Genomic DNA, 14,751 nt, shown 5'->3' with positions numbered 1-14,751 from the left:
ATGATAAAAATAAAAACTGCCTGAATTGACACTTGGTGCTGGCAGAGGAAAAAAACAACTCTCTTTATAGCACTGAAACATATACATTACCATATGTGAAACAGATAGCTAGTGGGTGGTTGCTGTATAACACAGAGATCAACCCAGGGCTCTGTGACAACCTAGATGGGTGGAATAGGGTAGCAGGTGAGAAAGGTTCCAGACAGAGGCGGCATATGTAAACCTACGGCTGATTCATGTTGTTTTATGGCAGAAACCAACACCACATTGTAAAGCAATTATCCTCTAACTTAAAAAAATTAACTCTCTTAAGAATTCGTAAGTACAAATAGTTTCTCAATGAATTTTACAAATCAATGATATATCACTTAGAAAGCAAAAAAATTTTAAGTCATGAATTTATTTTTAAGTGGTCCAACATTAGTAGTAAGTACAGGCAGTCAAAAACTTCATATCTTTTCTGAGGGATACCAATCATACTAAGGCCTTAAAAAATTTGAACTCATACTCAAAATCACCAAACACGTAGGAAATCAGGCACCATGAAGGAAAACCAGAAGAATCAACACGTAGCAGAATCAGACAAAAATGGGAACAAGGACAACTGCTAGAAAATGATGATGGACATGGTAGATATGAGTCAGACTCTATCAATCATCACTGTGGATGTGATGCACCAATCAAAAGATAGAGATTGTCAGAGTGGATCTATAAACACAGATCCTGTATATGCTCTCTACAAGAAAGCCACGTTTAATATAAAGACAAATATAAATTAATAGTAAATAGATGGAGAAAAGTATACCATAAAAACACTACTCAGAAGAAAGCAAAAGTAGGTATATTAATTTCAGACAGAGCAGAACTCAGCAACACCATCAATCAATGGATTATAATTAACATGCATATGTTACTTCATCCAACAAAAAAATACTCATCCTTCTCAAATTCACATGGAAACTTCACCAAGATAGATGATATTCGGGGCCATAAAACACACCTTTAAAATATATTTAAAAAGACAGGAATCATTAAATGCCTGCTCTTAGACACAATGGGATTAATCTAGAAATCAATAACACAAAGACATTTGGGAAAGATAACTGTATTTGAGGAAAGCCCAAAATATATGGAGATTACACAATATATTTCTAAATAACATATGGGTCAAAGAAGAAATCTCAAAAGAAATTTAAGAAGATTTCAAACAAAATGAAAATCCAGCTTATCAAAATGTGTGGGGATGCAGAAAATGTAGTGCTTGGAGGAAAAGTTATAGTATCAAATGAATATATTAGAAATAAGAAAGATTTAAAAATCAACCATCTAAGTTTCCAACTCAGCAGACTAGGAAAAAAGAGAAAATTAAAACCAACATAAGCAGAAAAAATAAATAAATAAAAGATTTCCGGAGGAGAAAGGGACGACAGAGGATAAGATGATCGGATGGCACTACTGACAATGGATATGAGTTTGAGCAAACTCCAGGAGACGGTGAAGGACAGGGAAACCTGGTGTGCTGCAGTCCATGGAGTCACGAGGAGTCAAACACGATGAGCAACTGAACAACCTCAGCAAAGAGCATAAATCAATAAAATTGACTTATGGAATAAGGAATCAATAGAGAATATCAATGAAACCAAAAGTTGTTTCTTTACAAAGAGTCACAAATGTATTTTCATTAAAACAAATTGTATTGGAATGTAGTTGATTTTGGAGCTTCCCTGGGGGCTCAGTGGTAAAGAATCCACCTGCAAACACAGGAGATGTGGGTTTGATTCCTCAGTCAGGAAGATCCCCTGCAGAAGGAAGTGGCAACCCACTCCTGTATTAAAGCCTGGTGGGCTACAGTCCATGGGGTCACAAAAGAGTTGGACGTGACTTAGAACTAAACAACAATAGTTACTTTAAAATGTTCTGTTAAGTGATTAATAAAATTGATAGGCTTCTATCCAGACTAAGAGTAAGAGAGATATATACTACTATTATCAGAAATGAAAGAGGAAGCACCAGTACAGATCCCGTGTACATTAAAAGGGTAATAAAGGAATACTATGGACAATACTACTCCCAACAGTTTGAAAACCAAGATGAAATGGACCAATTCCATGAAACACACAGTTTGCCAGAATTCACACAGACAGACCTGGATAATCTGAGTAGATTTATATCTATTTTAAAGACATCGAGTCAATCGTTAACAGCTTTCAAAAGTAGAAAGCACCTGGCCCAGATGGGTTCACTGGTAAATATTTCCAAACAGTTAAAGAAGAAACTATACCAATTTTCTATTATCTCTTTCAGATGATAGAAGAAAAGAAAGTACTTCACTAACTCACTTTTGAAGCTACTATTACCATAATTTTGAAACAAGACAAAGACACCTTAAGAAAACTAACGATCAATATTTTTCATGAACATAAAATAAATACAAAAATCCTCAAGAAAATATTAGCAATTTGAATTCAACAATGTATTAAAAGAATTATACACCACAACCAATTAGGATTTATCCCAGATATGCAAGGCTAATTCCACTTTTGAAAATCAATATAATCTATCATATCAACAGATTGAAAAATAAAAATTACATGGTTTTATCAATAGATACATAAAAAGGCATTTCACAAAATAACACCCATTTATGATAAAACTGTCAGTGAGTGAGGGGGTGAACATCCTTAATAAATAATCTACAAAAAAAGCCCACAGCTCGTATCACACTTAATGGTGGTTATTTACTCCTAAAAGTTGAAAACACATCCAAACGAATACCTGACACATATGTGCATAGAAATTTATTCGTTAATTTCTAAAACATGGAAGTAACCATGATGTCCTTCAGTAGGTGAATGGATATGTAAACTGCAGTACATTCAGGCAATAGATTATTACTCATTACTAAATAGAAATGAGTTATTGGGCCATGAAAAGACTTAAATGTGTATTACTAACTCACAGAAGCCCATCTGAAAAGCCTACATACTATAAAATTTCAATTGTATTGCATTCTGGAAAACGCAAAATTATGGAGATATAAAAAGATCAGTGGTTGCTATGAGTTGAGGGAGGAGAACGGATGAATAAACAAAGCACAAAGGATTTTTGCTGCTGTTGCTGCTGCTGCTGCTGCATCACTTCAGTCCTGTCCAACTCTGTGCAATCCCATAGATGGCAGCCCACCAGGCTCCGCCATCCCTGGGATTCTCCAGGCAAGAACACTGGAGTGGGCTGCTATTTCCTTCTCCAACGCATGAAAGTGAAAAGTGAAAGTGAAGTCGCTCAGTCATGTCCAACTCTTCATGACCCCATGGACTGCAGCCTACCAGGCTCCTCCATCCATGGGATTTTCCAGGCAAGAGTACTGGAGTGGGTTGCCATTGCCTTCTCCGAAAGGATTTTTAGGGTACTGAAAATCCTTTGTATGATAACATAATGATGCATGTCATTAAACACTTGTCGAAACCCATAGAATGTACAAAACCAAAACAGACTTTGGGTCATTATTATATGTTAATATAGATTTATCAATTGTGACAACTGTTCTAGTCTGGTGGGGATGATGTTTGTTAACAGGGGAGGCTATGTGTATGTGAGGCCGGGGTCTATGAGAAATCTCTATAACTTCCACTCAATTTTGCTGTGAACCTAAACTGTTCTTGAAAAAAATAATAGTTTTTTTTTTTTAAAGAGTAGGCTTAGGGAAATAAATGTTTTAGATTAAAAATAAGAACAAGTAGCAGAACACAAAATTAGAACCTCCAAGTAGCTGTCTCTTTGGAGCAGGACTGTGGGTAGAAAAAGACGTGGATTAGAAAACCACTGTTTTTCATTATAAACCCTCCTGTACTAGGTGATCTTTTTCCTATTAAAATGAACCACTTTCATCTGAATTGATGGATGGGTAAATAAATCACAAAACTGATATAAAATGACTCCTGTGCAGAACTTTTATCGTTCATGTAATTAATTAACTTGTGGCTGCCCAGCCTTGTCTGACATCCTCCACTCCACATTGTTTTTACTTCTTCATCAATAGATGCTATCCCATATCATGAGGTATAATGCTATCTCTTCTTCACAGGAAGAGCATCTAATTAAACACGAGAGCTGAACTGCAGGAAGTTTCTTCTACAGCTTCTAAAATATTTTATAATCATCACTACATGTCAACTGAGCTGCATGTCAATCATGGGCAGGACCAGAAAGAGGCAACTGAAAGTCCCTGGGATCATTCAGCCTAATTTATAGCCAGAGCACAACTGGAATTTAGAGATCCTTCCAGAGATTCAGAGATGGCAGCTCAGCCACCTGAAGAGTCGTACACCCTACTTGGAACACACCCACAGACAGACAAACCAGTTCCGGGTCTGGGGTTCATTCAGTGAACCTGGCAGAGACCCAGGACTACCTAGCCCACCTCATCTCTAAGCCAGTCCCCTTCTGTCCCTAGTTAACCTTGTATCAAGTTCCCTTATTATTTTTTAAAGAAGCTATACAACTGGAGGAAATTTGGGAGGACAAAATCCACCCCGCTTCATGTAAGATCAGGAATGGCACGCTGTAAAACTTGTCCCCGGGTGAGGGAGCATATGCCTCACTGGGTGCTTTGCTACCTATGCTATCAAAAGGGCACAGTTCCCCAGACTTTGTTGGGGCTTCCCTGATGATTGAGTGGTAAAGAATCTGCCTGCCAATGCAGGAGACGCAGGACACACAGGTTTGATTCCCTGAACTTGGAAGATCCCCTGGAGGAGGAAATGGCAGCCCACTCCAATACACTTGCCTGAAAAATCCCATGGACAGAGAGGCCTGGTGGGCTACAGTCCATGATGTCACAGAAAAGTTGGACACTTAGCAACTAAACAGCACCATACTTTCTCAAAGAGCATAAACTCATCAAGTGGCCAAATACATTCTCTTCCTCCTACAATTAAAAGAAGGAAAAAGAAAAGTTCCAATCTTGTCTTCGTATTGCTATTTGTAATTCAGTCTCCTCTCCGATTTTCTTTCCAAGTGACTCCTCCCAATACATAGCAACCCAGTAACATGGAAATCCCAAACCACACCTTTCTAAAACTATCCCACGTTGGCAAACAGTGCAGTAGGGAACTTCACTCAAGGGATGAATGATATCCCAGGTTTGATTTTTCTATGTCATGTAATTACCTCTTCACATTTTCCAATGTCTTGTCTTTCCTATATATTTTCTAAAGCTTTACTTTATCAGAACTGAATGAATCTTACATTTCATATCAAAGGTATGCAAAGAAGAGAAGAAAGAAGAATTTCACAGATGAGGTTTCCCCAAAAGAACAGATCAGTAAGAAATCATTGCCAACCTCATGATGAAATATATTTATAGGTTTGGAGTATTAAATATACATTAGCACAATATAGTCACTGCAATGATAACCACAAATACATCAGAATTCATGTTTCACTTCACTGGACCTGTCTATGCTTTCCATTCTCACACAAAGAGCAGACTTTCAAAGAACAGTTCATCTAAACCTGAATCGTAAATAGTACACCTTCGCATTTAGTGACAAAATTATGTTGGCAAAATATGGTATTTTATCTCATGCATTTTAAAGTGTGTTTATGTATGGAGGACAGGTGTGCCCTTGCACACATGTACAGATGGAGTTAATATACTCACAAACATACATGGCATGGACACTGGTCTTTGTGCTGTTATGCCAGCACACTATGTGTTCTGTTGGCTTGGGCTCATCATTTCCTGTTCCTCTGCCTGTCACACTCTCCTGCAGTCAGCAACATGCTTCGTTCCTGCCACAATTTTATGCTTTGCTCAAATTTCGCTTTCCTAGTGAGGTGTTCCCAGATCACTGAATTTAAAATTACAGTTCCTTCATCCCAGCAGCTCCACAGGCTTCTTCCCTGTTGTACTGTACTGAATGGGCTTTCCAGGTGTCACTAGTGGTAAAGAACCTCCCTGCCAATGCTGGAGACGTAGGAGACAGGTCAGACCCTTGGGTCAGGAAGATCCCCTGAAGAAGGGAATGGCAACCCACTCCAGTTGTACTACCAGGAGAATTCCATGGATAGAGGAGCCTGGTGGGCTACAGTCCACAGGGTTGCAAAGATCAGACACTGAAGCAGCTAACACACACACTCTGTATTTAATATCTATAATGTACTTATCTCCTTTGTTTTCTAACATCAATGTGTCTGACACATCAAGATGCTCAAAGGCCTTTTTTAAAATACTTGAATGAATTTGAAGATGATGCAAAGAATGTCAGCTTGGTATCCTAATAACCTTGAAAGTGTCAGTTTTCCACCATATCAGTGGAACTATATGTTCTTTCCAATTGCCAAATGTTTTTTCTTTTTTCTTAAGAGATTTATTAGCTTCCCCCATTTTCAACTGTTCTCACTGGCCTTCTAGTCTGTCTTCATCCAGTGTTTATTTGACATTTCCTAGTTTACTGAGGACTACCTCAACAAAAGGGGTTTTCCAAGCAAAAAAATTCCCACACACAAAAAAAATCAACTCTGCTACAGTGAAGAAGTGAAATTGCCACAGGAGGTCATGTAAACAAAGTGAAACATATCTGGGAATTACAGGCGAGTGGTCCACCCAGGACGAGTAAGAAATTGGACTGCCCAAGGAATCCCCTGTTCCCCTTCCTCAGAAGATATGTCTCTGGCAGGGGTCCATCTACCCCCACTCAACAGGCAATCATTTTCCAGGAGAGCCATTTGGACATGTGGCTACTTTCCAGTCACTTGAGAAGTTCTCCAGCAACTGTGTCCTGAGATGTCTATGGCATAGGTATGATTTCAGAAGACAGATCTGCCTGAATTATTTCTTGCCTGGACTTGGCTGGGACTTTTTTCCATCTATTCTAACTTTTTTTGGTCTAGATTTTTATGAGTATTGAATAATAAGTATTTTAGATGTCTCTAGTAGCTGAGATCAAGTCTTAGACAAAAGACTTCTAAGACTGAAATATAAATAGAGAAGAGTTCAGGATGACATCATGGTGTGTGCACACCAGAAGTGACCACAAATAACCTACAATAACCTTTAAAATTAGTTTTTTCCTGACTTCATAAAACAATATTTTATTTGGCAGACACACATTGGCAAACTCTTTCAAAAGCTCTATTTGTTTTCTGTATCCAGGAAGACACAACCAGTGTTTTCATATAGGTTTCCTTCTATGCTGCGGTTTTGCCATTTTCTGCTTCTTTATGAGTGGCGGTTACAGAGTATTTTTCTTTGAGACATTTATTAAGAGTAACAAGGACATGAATGAAAAACCATCCTTATAACAATACAGGGTGGGTTTCTGCTTCCACATGCAGTGCTGACCAAATCCAAAGGACAGAAGTTGAATATATCAACAGTGATACAGTTGCTTTATCCTGAGGTTATATAATAATATGCAGCTGGATAAAAATATATTATAGTATATTGCAGGGAAACAGTCCACGTGTCCTTTGATGTGTTCATGGAACCCAAGATTAGAAAGAGAACATTGCATCATGACCTAGTTTTTTAAAAAGGGGTGGGGGGGGGGGTAATAAAACTATCCAAGACAAACTGAGGTATAACAGAGAACAGGAAGAGAACTTCAAAGTTATCTCATAGGTATGCCAATTGTTCTGGTTTTTAAAAAATGTTCCTATTGCAAAAAAAAGTGATATTTTTCCTCAATATTTGAACAGGAAATCCTTCTGAATCTGATTAATTCCGTATCACTCAGGTTTTCAAATTAATTCACATCAGTTTTTCAGACTTCTACTATTCCTCAGAAGACCAAGATGGGTGTGTATCAATCCTTTCAGATATAATAAAAGCCAAATTTATATTTCCCAAATAAACAGCACTTCTAGAACAAGTCACCGTATTTCATTTTCTTCTTTGGGTTCCTATTAATCTTTTACCCTTACACAGGCAAAAGAGGAAGGTTCCAATAATTAACCTTGTGCTGTTGACCTAACCAAAATTAACTGGCTATGCAACAATTTAGTTGTCCATATAAAAACAGGAAGAGAGATTTCCCCAAGTAACCCTTATTCACCATGAGAAAAACAGCTGGTGCTCTGTCTTTCCATATGAGCCTGTGGGGCATGGATGAAAGGCTGTATATGTCTGATATCCTCTCTTGTAAATGGGTGGTTTTTTTCAGTGGAAGTATGCCAACATTGAATTCCTGAGAATCAGCCCCCCTGCGCCCACCCCATACCCCAAAAACAGCCTGGTCAAAATATTTAGAATTATATCTTCCTACGAGGAGGTCTGTGAAAATGAACCAAGTTTCCCCACCAGCGTTATATGAATAATCACTGCAAAATAATAGTGGAAACCTACACCTTCCCCTGCTCCAAAAGGAGGCAAAGATTAATAAGAAACACTGCCTCTGACAACAAGAATCAAAGTTTTCCTACCAGACTTCTCTGTGTCCTGTTTTCCAGTAGTTCTGCTACATTCCCCATAGTACACTGCTGGGAGTTTTGATTTTTTATTTTTGCTACGCATGCTCACACATCTGTTGCACATGTGTGATCAACCGACTCGATTCTCGAGCCAAATGTCCTGTTAAATGGACAGAGTGGGCAGAGCATTCCTTTGAGAGTTAGATTCTGCCTCTGGTGGATTGCCTCCAAATGCAATGGTGTAATAAAGCAAAGAAATCTGCTCATTGGAATTGCATTGAAATGAACTGTGTCCTCCCCTAAAATACCATATGGTCGTGATCCCTGGAGGTACGGCACATAACACCTAGGTCTGGCAGACTCCAGGGGAGGGCTGTAAACGTCCCTGCGTAGTCAGCCTGTGAAAGGCAAGAGAGTTGACAAGAAGCATGCCGGGTGAAACCAGAATCCTATCTGATGTTCCTCAATCAACTCGAAATGAAAGAAAGGAAACTGAACAAAGAAATTCTAGCAAGTTGTCGTGGAGAAATCCTCCTTCTCCCATTAAATAGCCGTTCTTGGATCTCACCTCCAGGAAAAGTGAAACCGTATGGAAAGAAAACTCTTTCACCTGAGCAGTAGCCAGAGTTTCTTTGCAGCAAATTATCCCAATAAGCCTCAAGTGTACGTCTGCAAAGCAAAAGGCCGTCTTCATAACCAAACCTCTACCAGAGCCAAGAGCAGAGGGACCAAGGAACTGGAGATGCTGGGAGTCGTGTCTCTGCTCTGGGTGATGCTCTCCGTGAACCTGACCTTACTGCAGGTAGTAGCTAGCTGGCCACCTGCATGCCAGTCTGTGAATCCTCTCAAAGGACAACAGCCCCCACCCACCCACCCGTACAAACACCATTCCTTTTTAGCGGGGAGTGAAAGTGAAGGTAACTTTGATGGTGAGGTACTGATATGTCTATATGCCAAATAATAGAAGAGAATAGCCTATCTTATCCTCCACAGTAGTCAGATTAAATAATTTCTATGGTATAAAAGTTCAAGTATGGAGTTTAACCACAGTAAAACCCCTGTAGCCATTGGTAGTTGTAACATTCTCACCTATATCATCGGTTCAATTCCAGTTTTCATTTGTCTTGAAAACAGACACATTTTCCATCAATCCCTAATCAAATATGTTTCTAGAAATAGTATAAGAAATTACCTCAAGACATGAAGTTACTCCTGCCTGAAATTTTTTTCTATCCTAATAATTTGATGATAATGATATATCTCTGCTAATGGCATGAAAGAATTTCTAAAACCCTAGTTTCTTCTCATCCCTCATTTTTCTTTCTCTAGGAGCTTTAACAGTAAAGCTTCTATCCATATATCCAAATTTAAATCATAGATTTATATACCTGTTCTTAACTTTCCTGAAAATTCAAGGTTTATTTTTCATGTCAAATGTTACTTTGTGTTTTGATTTTTACAATTCCCTTGTGATTAATTTTGAGGAAGCTCAGTTATGATGAATTATAAAATACAGCTATTGAGTAATGAATAGTATTTAGGACATATTAGGGCAGTTTTATCTTAAATAAGTCAATAGTAGGAAATTAGTTAATAGTCACTCATTTAATCTTAACCAGAATCCAACAAGACAAGTATTATTCTCCCTGTATTTTACAGATGAGGAAATTGAGGTTTATCAGGATTTTGTCACAGGGCTAAGGTCAGGAGCAGAAAATTTAGCTGAGGTATAAACCCCATCTTGTGTTTACAGAGCAGTGTTCTGAAATGACTATTACACCATCATGGTAGAAGGGCTTTTGGTTTTATTTTGCTGTTGAGATTCAGACTCTAGAACTGTCATTTCAGACATGTATTCTCCAGATTCTAAGATCATGAAATGGGAAACTCTGATTTACCTTCACAATCTCACAGTATTTTTAGAAACCATCATTTAACTAAATTTTTTCCTTCTTCAAATCTGAATCTTTTCCATGACTAAAGTATGAATCCATACTTTAAATTCTGCCTCTAATAATATCTAAAAAGCTTAACTTTTCTTCCCCCAATCTTTTCTTTCACAGAAAAAAAAAAAAAAAGTTTCGTTAATCTTACCAGAAAAGTCATCTTTTTTCCTTACTTTCTAAAGGAAGGTACTTTGCCAAAAGTAGAGAGTAAAAGTACACAAATAGATTTGATTTTAAAATATTTTGAAAGAACTAAGCGTGTTTAATTGAAGTTTTCCCATCAGTAAGGCCTTTTCCTCTCTGAACCATTTTTGCTTGAGGATCTCTATGAACATTGCAATCACAAAAAATGGCTCTTGGAAATCGGGCAGCAGGCAGCTGACATTTCCACTGATACCCATATTTCAGAATAATCCCCATAATATTAACACAGATGTTTCTTTTTTTCATTAACTGTAGTATCTTCAGATTTGATACTGAAACACCAAATAAATGTCATTTCTTCTTTGTTGTTGATAAAGACATCAGATTCTGAAGCAATACTCCATTCATATATTACAACCCTGTTTATTGTTTCAGCAGAGGAGTTCTGAGTGCAAAGTGTGTGGGAAGAATATTTATCTTATTTTTACAGATCAGAAAGCTGATGCATAGAGATTAAATTCTATTTATGAAGTCAATGAAAATATCAACAGAACTGTGATGAGCCAAGTCTGCATTCCACAGAAGTCTAAAAATAAAGTGGATTTTCAAGTCGTAAGTAACTAGAATTTCGAAACATAATGTAAAATTAAAGAATTAATATATTCATGCCTTACATTTCAGCCTTAGTCTAGGTCATCGATATTTTATCAGACTCACCAGAAATTCCCAGCACAGTTTGCCAACTGATCTAAACACATGAAGTCCAAAGGAGTCATATATGTGCATACATATAAATATATATACATATTTTAATTTAGAGGATGTATTTCTCTAAAATGTATAGTATCACCTGTGTCCAGTAAATATAAAAGTGCTATATGCTTTTAGTTGGGGACAAGACTGCAGAAACACAAATTCTCACACTTCTCAGTCCAGTTCTAAAAGCAATGTCTGGTCATGTTAATAATGCTGCTAATCGTCCAGGATGTAAATTTGGGTGTAGCTATATTTCTTTTTGGATGTTTGGTATCTTTCTTGTAATCTGATTCTTTGCCATCCCCTAGGCAAGTGGGCATTTGTTCTTGTGGGCACTCATATCAATACTCTCTCTCTCTCTCTTGCTGATTTTAAATGGTTGGCTTTGTTGCAGTGAAAACAGAGCATCTCCAAGAATTTGAGAAATAAGTTCCTATTCAGACCCAGAATCATGGTCTGATCATATTCTCTAAAATTATTTCTGCAGTTTCACATCTGAATTAAAATTAAGAAATTAATCAGAGAGAGGAAGGAGGGAGGAAGCATAGACGAGAGGCAGAGGGAGAGAGAAAAGCAAACAAGCCCAAAATAAAGACTGTGAAGACTAGCCTCAGACAGCTGTCGCAGAGCCTTTCTAGTCCAACTGCTGTTTCTCCAGTTAGCATACAAAGTGCCGCGTGTGAAAACACTCGTGTATAAACAGGAATTTGAGCTCAGCAACACTCCTGCTTACTTTCTCTTCCTCTCCCCTCCCTTCTCAAAGTCCTTTTACTTCCTAATCTGCCAAATCAAATGCTAAATCAGGAGCAATAGCCTACAATTAGCCTTTTCAATTAAAATGGGGAGTTCAAAGTTGACTCCAGAGTGAGTAATTGCTTTTGAAAACCACAGCCAGCAGGCAGCTGCCAGATGATTACAACAGTTTATTTAACCTCAAAACATCTGATCAATTTTATTATCTCAGCAGAAGAGAGATACCCTGGAGCTCCGGGGTCTGAAATATACTACTCATCCTAGATGTCTGAGTGAAAATAAAAATTCCTGCACGCTATAAATATCCTTTTGCCATCACCTTGCTGAGAAAACAAATGCAAGTCATACTTTCTTCATCCGAGGCTAAGAAACTGAAGGCGAAAGCACCCTGCTGTCAGCTGGGGCAAGAGGAGGGGGAAGGGGACCAGGAACAGACCATTTTCAAAATTACAAGGTTTAAAAACATTCAAACATCCGGCTCTTGATGTTTGGGGTTTTCATTATCCAGAAAGGAGACAGAGAGAGGGCCGCCAACCTCACCAAAACAAAGAATATCACGTTGCGAGCATCCTGGTTTGGCTGCCTCCTCAAGGCCGCCGACCTTATTTTTCTGAACTCCGCTCGGAGGCTCCAGGGATGAAGACAACTAAACTCTGCCTGTTTTACACGTGGCCTGGGAAGCCCCCATTCCCCTGCCTCCACCCAGTGAGGCCAGAGCACAAGCACAGAATACATATAACTCTCCCGGCCTCCACTCCTGGGGATTTCTCCCAGCCCCTTCTTCCAGACCTAGCCGTCTATCCTGTCTCTCCAGGCCTTCCTCCCCGACCTTTGGATTTATTTCCTCACTGCTTCTGCAAGCCCACTGGAACCCACTGCACTAGACAGGTGGTGTTGACCATTTCACCTTCTCAGCAGCTTTGTTGTGAAGACTGGTTACCATACATAAGGTGCTGAGAGCCAGCCTGACACATAGGGAAGTGCTGTGTAAGCTTTAGCCTTTTGTTTTGATAATTCTCTCAAGATTGGGACCTGGCCTCTGGGGCAATTCTACCCACTCTGAGGCCCAGCTCTCAGCTCCTGGACATCTCAGATAGTCTGGATGGAGGGTTCACACAGCTGGGTACCTGGGCTGATTTGGTGCCCCTACTTTGGTGTCACCTTATAAGAAAGCTTTGATACCATCATGTAGCTCTCATTTTTCAAGCAATTTAACCACCTTGAACAGTGACCCCTAATTATAGTTATTTCTGAAATACACCATCATTTCCAGCCACAGAGGGGTAGCTAGACACTAATTTCCATCACTGAATTTGAGGAATATTAGTATTGAATCTTTTCTGCCCATTGTAGGAACTGCCAAGTTCAAAGGAAAACAACATTCGAAGAACAAGTCAATTTAGGAAATGTTCATGGGAAATAAAACCACTCATTTCAACAAAAAGCGACTTCAGTATCCAAAAAATCATGAAAGCACAATCTCACTACTTATTCTTTGAGTTTGAGATGATTGTGTTTTATGTCTAGTCCCCAATCCCATTTCACTTTTCCTTTTAGAACCATGTTAACATATGTGATACCTTGAACTCCTAGAAGTTCTTGTGTAATAATGTTTTGTGTATATTTTAATATGAAGTGCATTGATTAAGACCTAATAATCTATCAAGGTTATTGATTTATTAAAAGTTTGGTTCATTTTAAAAATTATTTTCTTCATTCCACCCAGTGTTCTCACAATATATTCATGTCATTTCCTGTACATCTAGTTTGTTGCTTTTAGTTACTACAGAGTACTCTAAAGTGGGTGCTCAAGTCATTTTTACCTCACAACTCAATTCCTGCTATTAACAACAACATTTTTAACATCCAATAGTTTATCTCATATATGATCAACCTGATCTAAAGTCATACAAATTTTACTAATGCCCTGACGGGATTTTTTTTTTTTTTTTGAACTCCAATCTTAAGCTTTCCACCTGAATTATCAAAATAAATGTTCTCTCTTTCACTTTCTAGTGAAGAAATACTCAGATAAATTAGCAGTTTTTGTTCTGAAATCTGATTGTTGGCAATCAACCTGTTTTGTTGATAAAGGTAAACATCCTTCAGAGACACAGTGATGTAAAACACAGACGTCTTAAAAGCCTTGTGAAACTAAGCCACGAATAAAAAGTAAATAATTAGCCAGCCATGTTTTCAGCATCTATAGCGTTTTAACTACAAAAACGTAGCAAATGCTAAGATTCTAAAGACAATATTCAAATTCCTGCATTGCAGCACTATTTGATATAATGCAATACTGGAGACAATTTAAACGTCAATAGGAAACTAGAGTCTAAATAAAATACAGGTTTTTATGCAATTATAAAAAAGTAATTCCATAAGTACTGACACAGGAATATTTTAAAAATACATTGTTAGTTAAAAAGAAAAAAGGTTACGGACAAATATTTTCCATATGATTCCGTTTTGTTTAAAAAAAGGCAATAGAAATACACGTGTATAAAAATACATACACACACACACACATATATATACATACTGGTTTACATGTGCTAGAAAATAAGATTCAAATTGCACCAGAGGGATAACAAAACCTAAGAGAAGGAAAAAAATTGCCTTTTAGTATGTGTCCTTCAGTATCAATATTTACATATTACATTTTTGGTTGTTTACAAGTATGTATTAATGTCTTATAAATTTTTCTAAGTATAAAACAACAAAAGTATAACAAATAAGG

At 37.8% G+C, this 14,751-nt stretch overlaps 1 long non-coding RNA gene across 4 annotated transcripts in view; it reads right to left on the bottom strand.

Moving 5' to 3' along the window:
• Nucleotides 1-14,751, bottom strand: part of LOC147374559 (uncharacterized) — a 46,150-nt gene that overhangs the window by 10,501 nt on the left and 20,898 nt on the right. The window contains exon 1 of one of the 4 annotated variants that reach the window (XR_015162908.1): nucleotides 8,425-8,499. The exons of the other annotated variants lie outside the window; for them this stretch is intronic. This is a non-coding gene — a long non-coding RNA (uncharacterized LOC147374559). Of the gene's footprint in view, nucleotides 1-8,424; nucleotides 8,500-14,751 lie in introns of those variants that run through there. 4 annotated transcript variants of the gene reach the window in all.

This window comes from Bos grunniens, chromosome 4 (genome assembly GCF_055505025.1).
Source record: "Bos grunniens cultivar Pamir isolate PY7600 chromosome 4, Bosgru_T2T1.0, whole genome shotgun sequence".
In the NCBI taxonomy this organism is placed as follows: Eukaryota; Metazoa; Chordata; class Mammalia; order Artiodactyla; family Bovidae; genus Bos; species Bos grunniens.
Note: the sequence above shows the minus strand (reverse complement) of the source record. Positions and strands in the feature narration are given on the sequence as shown.